Source organism: Pseudophryne corroboree, chromosome 11 (genome assembly GCF_028390025.1).
Source record: "Pseudophryne corroboree isolate aPseCor3 chromosome 11, aPseCor3.hap2, whole genome shotgun sequence".
In the NCBI taxonomy this organism is placed as follows: Eukaryota; Metazoa; Chordata; class Amphibia; order Anura; family Myobatrachidae; genus Pseudophryne; species Pseudophryne corroboree.
The window spans coordinates 199836403-199851804 of record NC_086454.1 but is presented as its reverse complement, the minus strand read 5'-3'; the positions used below and the strand labels follow the sequence as shown (position 1 = coordinate 199851804).

General features: G+C 46.4%; 1 pseudogene; it reads right to left on the bottom strand.

Annotated features, from left to right (window-relative positions):
• Positions 1-3899: 3899 nt before the first annotated feature.
• Positions 3900-4018, bottom strand: LOC134971325 (5S ribosomal RNA; annotated as a pseudogene).
• Between the last annotated feature and the right edge of the window lie 11384 nt (positions 4019-15402).

Here is a 15402-nt window from a genome sequence, read left to right as displayed (position 1 = left end):
TCGGCCTCCCAGCATGCAACGGGCCTGTCCATATATCCCCACCTCCTAAAATCAGTTGTTTTTCCAAAGGTCAAGGCAGGAGCATCAAACAGAGCCCTAATCAGGCGGGAAGAACACACATACACACCCTTCCGTACAAGAAGGAAGAGGTTAGTGAGTAAAAGGATCCTCAAATCAGGGTGCGATCCCTGTGGATCCTGTGGACTTAGGAGAAATACTGTTATCAACGATAAGTTCTTACCATAATAAATATTTCTCCGTCAGGGTTCACAGGTTATCCACAGGATAACATTGGGATGTCCCAAAGCAATTTAGTGGTGGGGATACTTCTGATTGGACAGGAGAACATTTTGCCCAAATTCAGCGTCCTGAGAGGCAAAGGTATCAAAGGCAAAATGTCTAATGAATGTGTTAATGGAGACCATGTAGCTATCTAATATATCTACTCTGCTGAAGCACCACGTTGTGCAGCTCATACAGGACCTACCTTACAAGTAGAATGAGCAGAGACATTAGCCGGAACAGGGAGATCAGCTTGAGAGTATGCTTCTGAAATTTTCATCCGAAGCCACTTAACCAGTGTCTGCTTATCAGCAGGCCATCCTCTCTTGTGAAATCCGTAGAGAACGAAGCGAGTGTGTCTTTCTGATGGCACTGGTACGATCCATGTAGATCGTTAAAGCACAGATTATGTCCAACGATGCATCTCCCGCAGAAAGGACCGGCCCCTGGAAGACCGAGACTACAATTTCTTCGTTAAGGTGGAATTTAGACACCACCTTAGGAAGACAACCAGATTTGGTTCTGAGAACCACTCTATCTGGATAAAAAATCAGAAATGGAGGGCGACATAACAATGCCCTTAAATCTGAAACCCTTCTAACTGAAGCAATAGCTAGTAGAAAGAGAACTGTAGCTGTCAACCATTTAAGAGCCACTCTTTTTAGTGGTTCAAAATGGGGCAACTTGGAGGGCCTTTAGGTTTAAACTTAAGTCCCAAGGCACTGTAGGAGAAACAGAGGGGGTTGAATGTGCAACATTCCCTGGAAAAGTTTGCACATTCTGCAGGTTAGCAATTTTCTTTTGGAACCATACAGTCAATGCTGACAATTGTACTCTCAAGGAAGACACCCCTAAACCTTTATGCATTCCTGCTTGAAGGAATGCTAAGACTCTGGAGATTCTGGAAACTCTGAAAAACCAAGGGTCAAATTTTTGAAATTATTGAATATAGGCTTGCCATATTCGTTGATAAATGCGAGCTGAGGAAAGTTTCTCTGTTTTGAGCATAGTTTGAATTACCTGTTGTGAGAATCCTCTTGACTTCAGGATGGAAGTCTCAAGAGCCACGCCATCAAAGACAGTCCATCCAGGTGTTTGTGATAACCAGGACCCTAGATCTGTACGTTGAAGTAGATCTGTATGTTGAAGGAGTAGGAATGGAGCATCCATCGACATCCTCTGCAGATCTGTGTACCAATGTCTTCTGAACCAAGCTGAAGCTATTAGTAACACAGCACCCTTACCTTGTCTTACCTTTTGCATCACCCTTGATCAAAAGGTGATTGGTGGAAACACATGAGCCAGACGAAAGTTGACAAGTCATCCACAAAGGTCACTCTGGGATCCTTTGTTCTTGACCCATATGCGGAAACTTTGTTGTTCTGACGGGATGCCATGAGATCTATCTCCAGTAGCCCCCATTATCTACCAGAGTTGTGTAAGACCTTGGGGTGTAAAGACCATTCATTTGCATGAATGGCGTGTCGACTGAGAAAATCCGCTTCCCAGTTTAGTACTCCCGCAATGAATACTGCGGACAAGGCTGGATAATAAAGTTCTGCCCACATTAAGGTGTGACTTACCTTCTTCATTGTGTTTTGGCTGCAAGTTCCTCCCTGATGGTTGAGGTACGCTACTGCCATTGCAATGTCCGAGCGGATTCGAACTGGTTTCATCAAAAGGATATTCTTTGCCTGAATAAATGCCATATATATGGCCCGAAGTTCCGATATATTTATTGGCAGGCAACTTTCTTCCTTGGCCCTTGGAAACAACTTCTTCCTGACACTTCTCCCCAACCCCGCAGGCTGGCATCCATTGTCAGAGTTTCCCAATCTGATATCCAAAGGAGCCTCCCTTTGTCCAAATAGGATGTCTGTAACTACCAAGCTATTGACCTCCTAACATCCAGAGAAAGACCATAATCTGGGCTATTATTGTCTGATGAAAAAACCTTTCCTCTTGAAAAGGATCAGAGGTTGCAGATGTATCGAGTGGAACCGAGTATATTCAATCAAGTCGAATGTCTACACCAGGGGTCCGGTCCTTTGGCCGTATAAGGCCCGCAAAGCCGTTTGTTCCGGCCCACCCACTTGTGTCAGTGTGACACGCTGCCGCTCAGTCCAGCGGCGGTGTGTCTCAGCTGTCAGGGCAGGGAGGAGAGAGCAGCTACATGTCTGGCGGCGGGTAGGATCTCAAACCAGCCACCGGTTCAAGAGCCAATCAGAGCTTGCGGACCGGCAGCCAACCAGGAGCCACCGCTGCTGGTCTGCGAGCTCTGATTGGCTCATGAACCGGCGGCTGGTTTGAGATCCTACACGCCGCCACCGCCCGACATCGCTGCGCTCTCCTCCCTGACCTGACTGGACGGAGCAGCAGTAGCAGCGGTGAGCAGAACAGTGGGGTGGGGGGGGGGGGGCACTGTAGAGACATTTGTATACCTGGCACTGTGGGGGCATTTGTGGATCTGGCACTGTGGGGGCATTTGTGGATCTGGCACTGTGGGGGCATTTGTGGATCTGGCACTGCGGGGGCATTTGTGTATCTGGCACTGCGGGGGCATTTGTGTATCTGGCACTGCGGGGGCATTTGTGTATCTGGCACTGCACTGGCATGTGTATCTGGCACTGCACTATTGGGGGCATATGTGTATCATGTCCCATTTGAATTGGCCACACCCATTTTTTGGCGCACGCGCCTTCAGCACACGCACTCAGTACCTCTAAGGGGCAGAACTACTGGGGAGCAGGGTAATTTTTAAGTTGATAATTTTTGTATGGCCCCCAAAGGATTTTATAAATATCCAAATGGCACTTGGTAGAAGAAAGGTTCCCCACCCCTGGTCTACACCATCAAACCCATCACACACATTATTGCGTAAATGGATAATAGTCGACTGTGTAGCAACTTCTGAATCCTTAAGTGAATTATGGATATTTTGTTCAGAGGTAAAATTACTCTCTGAAAACCCAATTCCAACACAGCCCCCAAGGGAGTCATACGTTGTGACGGAACCAGAGACGACTTTGCCCAATTTATGAGCCAACTGCATCTCTGTAAGAAGCTGTTGTTTGTTGCAGATGACACTAAACAATTCCTGAGACTGTGCCAGGATTAATAAGTCGTCGAGGTATGGATTTTTAAAAATCCTTATCCACTGCTAACGGAGATAAGATGACATCACCGCCATTTTGGTGAATACTCTGGGAGCTGTGGTCAATCCAAACGGTAGGGCCTGAAACTGAAAATGATGCTGGAGGACAGCAAACCCAACATAGTGCTGATGGGACAGTGCTACAGGAACATGTAGATAAGCATCATGGATATCCTCCTGCTCCATGGCCAAAATAATGGAACGTAAAGTCTCCATATGAAACCCGAGGCACCCAAATGTACTTGTTCACCGCTTTCGAGATTGAGTATGGGCCGGAACGACCCATTTAGCTTCTGGACTAAAAACAGGTTTGGAATAAAAACCTTGTCTTCATTGTGCAGGAGGACCTGGAATTATCACTCCTGACTGAAGCAACTCCTGAACTGCTTCTTGCAAAACTCTGGTCTTTGTTTCCACTGAAGACGGGCTGGTACAAACTTTTAATGAGGGTGTTTCTTGAAAACACCTACAACACCTGGTATTCAAAGGTGGTTTACCATCCAAGTACTAACCAGGACCAACACTGCTTAGCTTCCAAAATCAGATAAGACTGGGCATGTCCAGTGTGGTGTGGCTGTAGATCATAACCGTGATATACCACTTCTTGCAGCCAGGCATCTGTAGTAGACTGCAGCCAGATCTGTGCAAACTGAAAAAGTCAGCCTCCCACCCTGGGTTCCCCCAGGTGGAGGCCCGCACCATCAGGCTGATGGCTTATCGTCAGATTTGAAAACCGGTCCTCTGGTAGCCCAATACCTTTTAGTCTTACCAGACTTGTTGGATTGGGACTGTTTGCCATTACCCTTCCTTTTGCTTTTCCTTGATTCCAAAAGGACCGAAAAGCTGGAAGCTAGGCTTGAATTTATGTGTGAATGAAAACTTCACTATCTTGGAGTCTGCTTCTGACTCCAAAATACTGATTCATTCTTTACCAAAAAGAATATGTCCAGTAAACAAGAATTAGACTCCAGAACCTTCCTGGATTCTGAGGCAGCTTATCATGTACATAGCCAACCCGCTCTGCGAGCTGCTACTGCTGAAGCTGATGCCTGAGAGGCAAATGTACCCATACCCAGGGCCGCTTATCAATGCCTGCTTGGTATGTGCAATATGGGATTTTTGCACTCTATATGCCATTGGAATATCCTCCTTCAGTGCATTAGCACAGGCTGTCACTGCTTACGCCATCCAGGCAGAAGCCATGGCTGGTCTAATAATTGCCCAAGACAAGGAAAAAATGGTTTTAGAAAACCATCAACTCCATGACATTTACTTATGTTGAAAGCATAAGTAATGTAGATTTTCGCACCAATCTATGACATGTGAATCTACTTTGGGAGCCACCTCCCTTTTTTAAACAGTCCCCAGCTGGTGGAGGATAATTGGAATTCCATTGCTTACTGGGAATAACCCAAACCTCTTGCATAATGCCATCAGCTGTTTTGGGATGTTTAAACACAGGTGCCTCAGTTTTTAACTAAAGCACTGCTGCGTCTTCTAAGAATATAATGGCCTACATAGAGCTAATTAGCTCAGGTATGTCCACTGAGCCGAGACCTTCCTCCGAAGTGCAATGAGTCCTCATCCTCTGACAAATCCTCATCTAAAACAAGTGTAGACTGTGAAGATGTTGTATCATATCTATGTGATTTACTTACCACTGGCCTTTCACCCTGCTTTTGTTGAGAGGCTGCCACTACCCGAGGTGGATAAACCTCAGAATGAAAGTTGCATGTAAGGGTTAATAGGGTAACCTATCCCTGGTATAGGAGCTAGCATTATCTGCTCAGCTATATTGGATAATGTCTGTGCAAAGTAGCCCATGAAGGTTCAACTAGAACCTGTGCTTGCCTCGGTTATTTAAGAGGCTGTGGTGACAGCTAAAAACATTTTGCACATAATCCCTTTTGAACCAGATCTTGATAGGTTAACCCAGATTCGCAAGACAAACATGAAGTGAGTGTTGGTGCTGCTGTGGAAAGTGTATTTTCCTCACCCTTGCCGCTCTTAGACATGATAAATAAATCACACCCCTACATGATAAATAAATCGCACACCTGTACAGTGTTACTACACAATTTGTGACTGTAATCACTTTCAAATTTGTTAAAGTGACACACAGTTCGACCTTACCCTGCTTTGCACCAGCACTGAGGATCGGAATACACAGTAAAAACTGACAGAATTATAGTAAGGTCAGCAATCTCACTAGCAATCAGTCACAGGTTATACATTAGTATAATAAGCAATATGAGCACATAATCAACTACAAATACATTTCAAGTATGTAGGAGAAACACATTACTGCATTACCTTATATAGGATTTAACCGTATTCAGTCGTACAGGCGAAAACAACAGCAATAGTTATCAGACTCATATGCATCAGGCACTTAACCAACTATTCGTACTCAAAGGTAGATAGAGACTTAGTGCTGTATTACCCGACTCAGTAGAGTGGGATACAAGGAGACTTACCCTGCTTCCAGATTCAATCAATACGTTAGCGAATGCTGAGTGATCCAGACGCTAATAGTGTACATACTCACCCCGTGAACCTACAGTGAACACAGATGCCCAAGTGAACATTGATGCACCAGTCACACAGCCGCCTATGCTGCAACTGGGTCCCCTTAGATACACAGTGTCTCAGACGGAAGTGGGAAATCAGTTCATGGCAGGAGACTCGGAGGAAACTGGTCATGAACCGGGGGGAGGGACGACCAAGGGAGCATCTGACTCCCCACTGCTGACATCATCCCTAAGGATTGCGGCCTCATACTACCCCTGGAGCCTATGATCCCTCGGGGCCTAGCGCTGGTGCACCCTAGAGAGCAGCCGCATCAGCAACTGTTTGGTAGTCTCCTCCCAAAACAGCGTGACTGTGTCCATGTTCCGTCTCAAAAGAGAACCGATGCCTTACCTTCTCCCTGTGCTCCGGCCACAGCCTGGTAATGTCTGCTGGACTTGCTAGTACATCCGACAACGACACCCGCCGAAACAGCACTGTACTCATGGGTAAGCACAGTCGCAACCCAGTGGAGAGTTGTTGGAGTGACTCTTTCTAAGGTATGTATAAAACGCTTTTTAGAAAGATCGCTCAAAAAAATAGTAAGACTATAAAAATAAAATAAAAAAGCTTATAACTGCTAAAAACCACCGGCCCTCTGACCATGGTCCGGCTCCTGCCTCACCAAATAATAATAAACTGATTTGCCTGGGCCAGGAGGTGGATACATAGACAGCTTTATTGCAAGCTGGGAGGCCGAAAGGTTTGACCAACTGGTGCAAATCCACTGTCGCGTCATCATATCCCAATGTTATCCTGTGGATAACCTGTGGACCCTGCCGGAGAAATATGCCACTAATATTTAGTATTAGTAATAAATGAAGTGTGTGGTCCTGAGCAAGTTCTTCAGGAATAGGAATGTAAGCACAACTACATTTACAGGCGTCGCATTCCAGTGAGGCACCGATGTTCTGCATGAGCTATTGTGGCGAATATTAAACCTGTGCTTGCTGCAGAGAGTATATTTCATTGAGGCACGGTTTAACTCAGTTTGCATAAGTGGAAGTGGAAGTAAACAATAAGAAAATTGTGGTAATAGCAACCCTAAGTATGGAGACTTTAAGGAGACTTACTCCGATAGCAGCAGAGAGGAAATATTGTCTGACAGAGAAACCTGTGTACAACATACATCGTTAATTATCATCAGTGTGAGAATTCATGGTAAATATCAGTGATCACAGTGCAAATAAGGTTTACAGCAGCTATAGGTTGTGAACAGAAATTGTCCAATATTCTTGTAACAAATCATACCGAAGTCTAATGCTGGGTACACAATAGATGATAAAGTGGCCAATACCGATACATCGTTCACAGAATCGCCCAGTGTGTATGCACTATGTCACTGGCAGTGCACGCTCCAGCGTGTCGTCAGTGACATCGGCCGTGCATGCATGCCCGATGGGTGATATCGCCAGTGAGGGCCAAGCTGTCACTCATCGTTGGTGGCATTGGCAAGTATGTATGCACATGTCGATGCCTGGCCCACAGCCGTGTCCCACCGCTAATGACATCGCTGGGTACACACGTCGTCTAGTGTGTACCCAGCTTAACATTACACATCATGTACAATAACAAACTTTTGGACAAGTTATACTACAGTAAGTGACTGCTAAACAATTATTGTTTATATTGCATTATTGAAGCAGTTATTTACTGGAGTACGAGTAGGGTGAGTGAGGGGTAAATGATGTTTGGGATTTCGCATGATGGGTTGTAATAATTTAGCATAATTAATAACAAACATTAACATAAATTAGGGATTTGGGGAAGTGTTACTTATGGGGGTATTCTAACTGAAAGGTTGAGAGGCTATATACCAAAATTACTACTAATAATAGGGACTTTCTATTTAATATTTCTTATTGTAAGATTCATGTATAAGTGTATTTACAATTAATATTCTGGACGGTATGCAGTTATATTCCCGACTGTCAGGATCCCGGTGGTCAAAATCCTGCTGCCAAAATACCGACAGCCATTGAAATGCCGACGGTCGTAATCCCGACCGCTGGCCAGAAACCCCCTTGGGTGGTGGTCCACACCACCACCCAAAGGAGAATCGAGCCGAAGGTCACCACCGGGCTCAATGCATGGCGAATGCAGTGTGCCCGCAAGGGGACACGCTGCACTCGATGTCAGGATCCCATCAGTCGGGAAATCATACTGATCCCTTTTGGACATAACCTTAGTAATTTGCTTGTAAAGTTGTTTATACTAGCACTTTAAGACTTATTTGGAAATTATTTATTCATTAAGTCTGTTTTAATAGTTATTTGTGATTTTATCAGAGTTATCTCTTTCTATGCTTTGATAAAATACAACTACCCTATTGAGTAAAACATTTTCATGTAGTATTGGTTTATTAGTATTAGTATTGTTATTGGTTTATTGTGAGTAGAGGGAACATTGCCGACCGTATCTACACAAAAGGACACAGGGTTTGCTTGAGCCGACCCCTGGTGGAAAGAAAGATGAAGGCATGGGTGTAGGCTGTGCCAAGCTACAAGACATGCACCAAAAGCCAGTTTCTATTATGCATGGGTAGGTAGGCAACAGTGTCAAGACATATTGGCTACTGGTGTTTGTCTTGACCCTGTTGCCTAACTAGCTATAATAGAAGTGAGCCAATGTTACACTATACATGTCAGTATTGTCGTATTACCAGCAGTGGAGTTGGTGCGGTCTATTCACACACATTTTTTAAAATTGTACAATAAAATGGCCCCACCCTTAGGTGGAATCACAAACTGATCACCTAGCCAGCGTGCAACCCCTGATGCTGCTGCACATTATGAGGAAGAGCATGCAGCTGGGACTATTTTCCCCTCACACATCATCAAAGGAGAGGAACTCCCTGCCTTCCGAATGACACTGAGATTTAGCTACTAAGATAACCCTGCTGATGTGAGCAGTGTCTTGGATCTTGTATGGAGGAACTATGGTGAGTGTGGCCATCTACCTGAAATAAAGACCCAGCTAAGGGCTGCAGACTGTGGTAAGCTGAGCTTAGATCAAACTGCTTTCACAGCAAAAATGTAAGTAAGAATGTTATGTCCATCAGAAAGTTTTTGTTTTTCATATTGGGCTGTATCTTTAGTTAGCAGTACTGTGGCCATGGGTTCAACTTCTCACAAGGTGCTATCAGTGTGAAGAACATAAGGACATGCACTGAAACTGGAGTGATATAGGTTCAGGGCAAATCTGAGAAAGGGTAGTGGACAACTGGAATAGCCTCCCATCAAAGGTGGTAGAGGCCAATACAGTAGAGCAAGTTAAACATGCTTGGAATAGACAAAGATATCCTTACAAAGAACTAAGGATTAAATAGGGTTTGAGGTTACTATAAGGGGCAGACTAGATTGGCCAGGTGGTTCTTATCTGCAGTCACATTCTATATTTCTCTGACGTCCTAGTGGATGCTGGGTACTCCGTAAGGACCATGGGGTATAGACGGGCTCCGCAGGAGACTGGGCACTCTTAAAAGAAAGATTAGGTACTATATCTGGTGTGCACTGGCTCCTCCCTCTATGCCCCTCCTCCAGACCTCAGTTAGTATCTGTGCCCGGCCAGAGCTGGATGCACCCTAGGGGCTCTCCTGAGCTCCTGACTCACTGCTACGTGGGACTGAGGGGAGAGAAGCGAACCTACCTGCTTGCAGCTAGCTTGGGCTTCTAAGGCTACTGGACACCATTAGCCGCCGTCCCCCTTGCAGAGCCAGAAGAACGAAGAGAAGTTGAAAATCGGCGGCTGAAGACTCCGGTCTTCATTAAGGTAGCGCACAGCACTGCAGCTGTGCGCCATTGCTCCCTTAGCACACCACACACTCCGGTCACTGATGGGTGCAGGGCGCTGGGGGGGGGGGGCGCCCTGGGCAGCAATTAGATTACCTTACTTGGCAAAAAGCACATAATACAGTCTGATAAACTGTATATGTGCATTAACCCCCGCCATTAAAGTACATAAAAGGACAGAAGCCCGCCGCTGAGGGGGCCGGGCCTTCTTCCTCAGCACACCGGCGCCATTTTCTCTTCACAGCTCAGCTGGAAGGAAGCTCCCCAGGCTCTCCCCTGCAGTATCCTGGTACACAAAGGGTAAAAAAGAGAGGTGGGGCACATAAATTTAGGCACAAAACTGTGTATATAAGCTGCTATAGGGGAAAAATCACTCAGTATAGTGTACATCCCTGTATTATATAGCGCTGTGGTGTGTGCTGGCATACTCTCTCTCTGTCTCTCCAAAGGGCCTGGTGGGGGAACTGTCTTCAAATAGAGCATCCCCTGTGTGTGTGGTGTGTCGGTACACGTGTGTCGACATGTCTGAGGTAAAAGGCTCCTCTAAGGAGGTGATAGAGCGGATAAGTGTGTGGGAGGGTGTCTCCGTCAACAACGCCGACACCTGTTTGGATATGTGTAAGTGCGGAGGTAAAATTATTGCACAAAAGGTTAGGGAACAGAAAGGAAATCTACCCTGGTCTGTCCCTATGTCACAGAGTCCTTCAGAGTCTCTCTATGTTCACTATCCAAAATAACAAAGTATTGACACGGAGTTTAACTCCACTGTCGACTACGATAATGCAAAGTTACAGCCAAGAGGGCTAAAAGATATTCAATATATGATTATTGGAATAAAAGATGATTTGCATATCACTGATGACTCATCTGTCCCTGACACGAGAGTACACATGTTAAGGGGAAGAATGCTGAGGTAAATTTCCCTCCTCTCATGAGGAAAAAGAGCGGGAATCTACAGACAAGAGACGGCAGCTTCCCACAAGAGAATTCTCAGGCTGTATCCTTTCCCCACTAGGGCCAGGATGTGTTGAGAATCTTCCCCTTGGGTGTCCTGTTTGCAAAAGCTATTCTCAGGGATCCTGCAGATAGTGTGCACATTCTAGTATACTACCCAGACCGGCGATTGTGTCGGCATGGGTTTATAGTAGTGATGAGCACCGGAAATTTTTCGGGTTTTGTGTTTTGGTTTTGGGTTCGGTTCCGCGGCCGTGTTTTGGGTTCGAACGCGTTTTGGCAAAACCTCACCGAATTTTTTTTGTCGGATTCGGGTGTGTTTTGGATTCGGGTGTTTTTTTCAAAAAACCCTAAAAAACAGCTTAAATCATAGAATTTGGGGGTCATTTTGATCCCAAAGTATTATTAACCTCAATAACCATAATTTCCACTCATTTTCAGTCTATTCTGAACACCTCACACCTCACAATATTATTTTTAGTCCTAAAATTTGCACCGAGGTCGCTGGATGACTAAGCTCAGCGACCCAAGTGGCCGACACAAACACCTGGCCCATCTCGGAGTGGCACTGCAGTGTCACGCAGGATGGCCCTTCAAAAAACTACTCCCCAAACAGCACATGACGCAAAGAAGAAAAAAAAGAGGCGCAATGAGGTAGCTGTGTGAGTAAGCTAAGCGACCCTAGTGGCCGACACAAACACCTGGCCCATCTAGGAGTGGCACTGCAGTGTCACGCAGGATGGCCCTTCAAAAAACTACTCCCCAAACAGCACATGACGCAAAGAAGAAAAAAAAAGATGCGCAATGAGGTAGCTGTGTGACTAAGATAAGCGACCCTAGTGGCCGACACAAACACCTGGCCCATCTAGGAGTGGCACTGCAGTGTCACGCAGGATGGCCCTTCCAAAAAACACCCCCCAAACAGCACATGACGCAAAGAAAAAAAGAGGCGCAATGAGGTAGCTGTGTGACTAAGATAAGCGACCCAGGTGGCCGACACAAACACCTGGCCCATCTAGGAGTGGCACTGCAGTGTCACGCAGGATGGCCCTTCCAAAAACTACTCCCCAAACAGCACATGACGCAAAGAAAAATGAAAGAAAAAAGAGGTGCAAGATGGAATTGTCCTTGGGCCCTCCCACCCACCCTTATGTTGTATAAACAGGACATGCACACTTTAACCAACCCATCATTTCAGTGACAGGGTCTGCCACACGACTGTGACTGAAATGACGGGTTGGTTTGGACCCCCACCAAAAAAGAAGCAATTAATCTCTCCTTGCACAAACTGGCTCTACAGAGGCAAGATGTCCACCTCATCATCATCCTCCGATATATCACCGTGTACATCCCCCTCCTCACAGATTATCAATTCGTCCCCACTGGAATCCACCATCTCAGCTCCCTGTGTACTTTGTGGAGGCAATTGCTGCTGGCGAATGTCTCCACGGAGGAATTGATTATAATTCATTTTAATGAACATCATCTTCTCCACATTTTCTGGATGTAACCTCGTACGCCGATTGCTGACAAGGTGAGCGGCGGCACTAAACACTCTTTCAGAGTACACACTTGTGGGAGGGCAACTTAGGTAGAATAAAGCCAGTTTGTGCAAGGGCCTCCAAATTGCCTCTTGTTCCTGCCAGTATAAGTACGGACTGTCTGACGTGCCTACTTGGATGCAGTCACTCATATAATCCTCCACCATTCTTTCAATGGGGAGAGAATCATATGCAGTGACAGTAGACGACATGTCCGTAATCGTTGTCAGGTCCTTCAGTCCGGACCAGATGTCAGCATCAGCAGTCGCTCCAGACTGCCCTGCATCACCGCCAGCGGGTGGGCTCGGAATTCTTAGCCTTTTCCTCGCACCCCCAGTTGCGGGAGAATGTGAAGGAGGAGATGTTGACAGGTCGCGTTCCGCTTGACTTGACAATTTTGTCACCAGCAGTGTCTGCCGGAAAGAGAGATCCAAGGTAGGTTTTAAATCTAGGATCGAGCACGGTGGCCAAAATGTAGTGCTCTGATTTCAACAGATTGACCACCCGTGAATCCTTGTTAAGCGAATTAAGGGCTCCATCCACAAGTCCCACATGCCTAGCGGAATCGCTCTGTGTTAGCTCCTCCTTCAATGTCTCCAGCTTCTTCTGCAAAAGCCTGATGAGGGGAATGACCTGACTCAGGCTGGCAGTGTCTGAACTGACTTCACGTGTGGCAAGTTCAAAAGGTTGCAGAACCTTGCACAACGTTGAAATCATTCTCCACTGCGCTTGAGACAGGTGCATTCCACCTCCTATATCGTGCTCAGTTGTATAGGCTTGAATGGCCTTTTGCTGCTCCTCCAACCTCTGAAGCATATAGAGGGTTGAATTCCACCTCGTTACCACTTCTTGCTTCAGATGATGGCAGGGCAGGTTCAGGCGTTTTTGGTGGTGCTCCAGTCTTCTGTACGTGGTGCCTGTACGCCGAAAGTGTCCCGCAATTCTTCTGGCCACCGACAGCATCTCTTGCACGCCCCTCTCGTTTTTTAAATAATTCTGCACCACCAAATTCAAGGTATGTGCAAAACATGGGACGTGCTGGAATTTGCCCATATTTAATGCACACACAATATTGCTGGCGTTGTCCGATGCCACAAATCCACAGGAGAGTCCAATTGGGGTAAGCCATTCCGCGATGATCTTCCTCAGTTGCCGTAAGAGGTTTTCAGCTGTGTGCGTATTCTGGAAAGCGGTGATACAAAGCGTAGCCTGCCTAGGAAAGAGTTGGCGTTTGCGAGATGCTGCTACTGGTGCCACCGCTGCTGTTCTTGCGGCGGGAGTCCATACATCTACCCAGTGGGCTGTCACAGTCATATAGTCCTGAGCCTGCCCTGCTCCACTTGTCCACATGTCCGTGGTTAAGTGGACATTGAGTACAACTGCATTTTTTAGGACACTGGTGAGTCTTTTTCTGAGGTCTGTGTACATTTTCGGTATCGCCTGCCTAGAGAAATGGAACCTAGATGGTATTTGGTACCAGGGACACAGTACCTCCAACAAGTCTCTAGTTGGCTCTGCAGTAATGATGGATACCGGTACCACGTTTCTCACCGCCCAGGATGCCAAGGCCTCAGTTATCCGCTTTGCAGCAGGATGACTGCTGTGATATTTCATCTTCCTCGCAAAGGACTGTTGGACAGTCAATTGCTTGGTGGAAGTAGTAAAAGTGGTCTTACGACTTCCCCTCTGGGATGACCATCGACTCCCAGCAGCAACAACAGCAGCGCCAGCAGCAGTAGGCGTTACACGCAAGGATGCATCGGAGGAATCCCAGGCAGGAGAGGACTCATCAGAATTGCCAGTGACATGGCCTGCAGGACTATTGGCATTCCTGGGGAAGGAGGAAATTGACACTGAGGGAGTTGGTGGGGTGGTTTGCGTGAGCTTGGTTACAAGAGGAAGGGATTTACTGGTCAGTGGACTGCTTCCGCTGTCGCCCAAAGTTTTTGAACTTGTCACTGACTTATGATGAATGCGCTGCAGGTGACGTATAAGGGAGGATGTTCCGAGGTGGTTAACGTCCTTACCCCTACTTATTACAGCTTGACAAAGGCAACACACGGCTTGACAAATGTTGTCCGCATTTCTGTTGAAATACTTCCACACCGAAGAGCTGATTTTTTTGGTATTTTCACCAGGCATGTCAATGGCCCTATTCCTCCCACGGACAACAGGTGTCTCCCCGGGTGCCTGACTTAAACAAACCACCTCACCATCAGAATCCTCCTGGTCAATTTCCTCCCCAGCGCCAGCAACACCCATATCCTCCTCATCCTGGTGTACTTCAACACTGACATCTTCAATCTATCAGGAACTGGACTGCGGGTGCTCCTTCCAGCACTTGCAGGGGGCGTGCAAATGGTGGAAGGCGCATGCTCTTCACGTCCAGTGTTGGGAAGGTCAGGCATCGCAAACGACACAATTGGACTCTCCTTGTGGATTTGTGATTTCGAAGAACGCACAGTTCTTTGCTGTGCTTTTGCCAGCTTGAGTCTTTTCATTTTTCTAGCGAGAGGCTGAGTGCTTCCATCCTCATGTGAAGCTGAACCACTAGCCATGAACATAGGCCAGGGCCTCAGCCGTTCCTTGCCACTCCGTGTGGTAAATGGCATATTGGCAAGTTTACGCTTCTCCGACGACAATTTTATTTTAGATTTTTGAGTCCTTTTTTTACTGATATTTGGTGTTTTGGATTTTACATGCTCTGTACTATGACATTGGGCATCAGCCTTGGCAGACGACGTTGATGGCATTTCATCGTCTCGGCCATGACTAGTGGCAGCAGCTTCAGCACGAGGTGGAAGTGGATCTTGATCTTTCCCTATTTTTGGAACCTCAACATTTTTGTTCTCCATATTTTAATAGGCACAACTAAAAGGCACCTCAGGTAAACAATGGAGATGGATGGATACTAGTATACTTATGGATGGACGAGCGACTGCCGACACAGAGGTAGCTACAGCCGTGGACTACCGTACTGCGTCTGCTGCTAATATAGACTGGATGATAATGATATAAAAAATATATATATATCACTACTGCAGCCGGACAGGTATATATTATATAATGACGGACCTGCTGGACACTGTCAGCACTGCAGACTCCTAAAGTA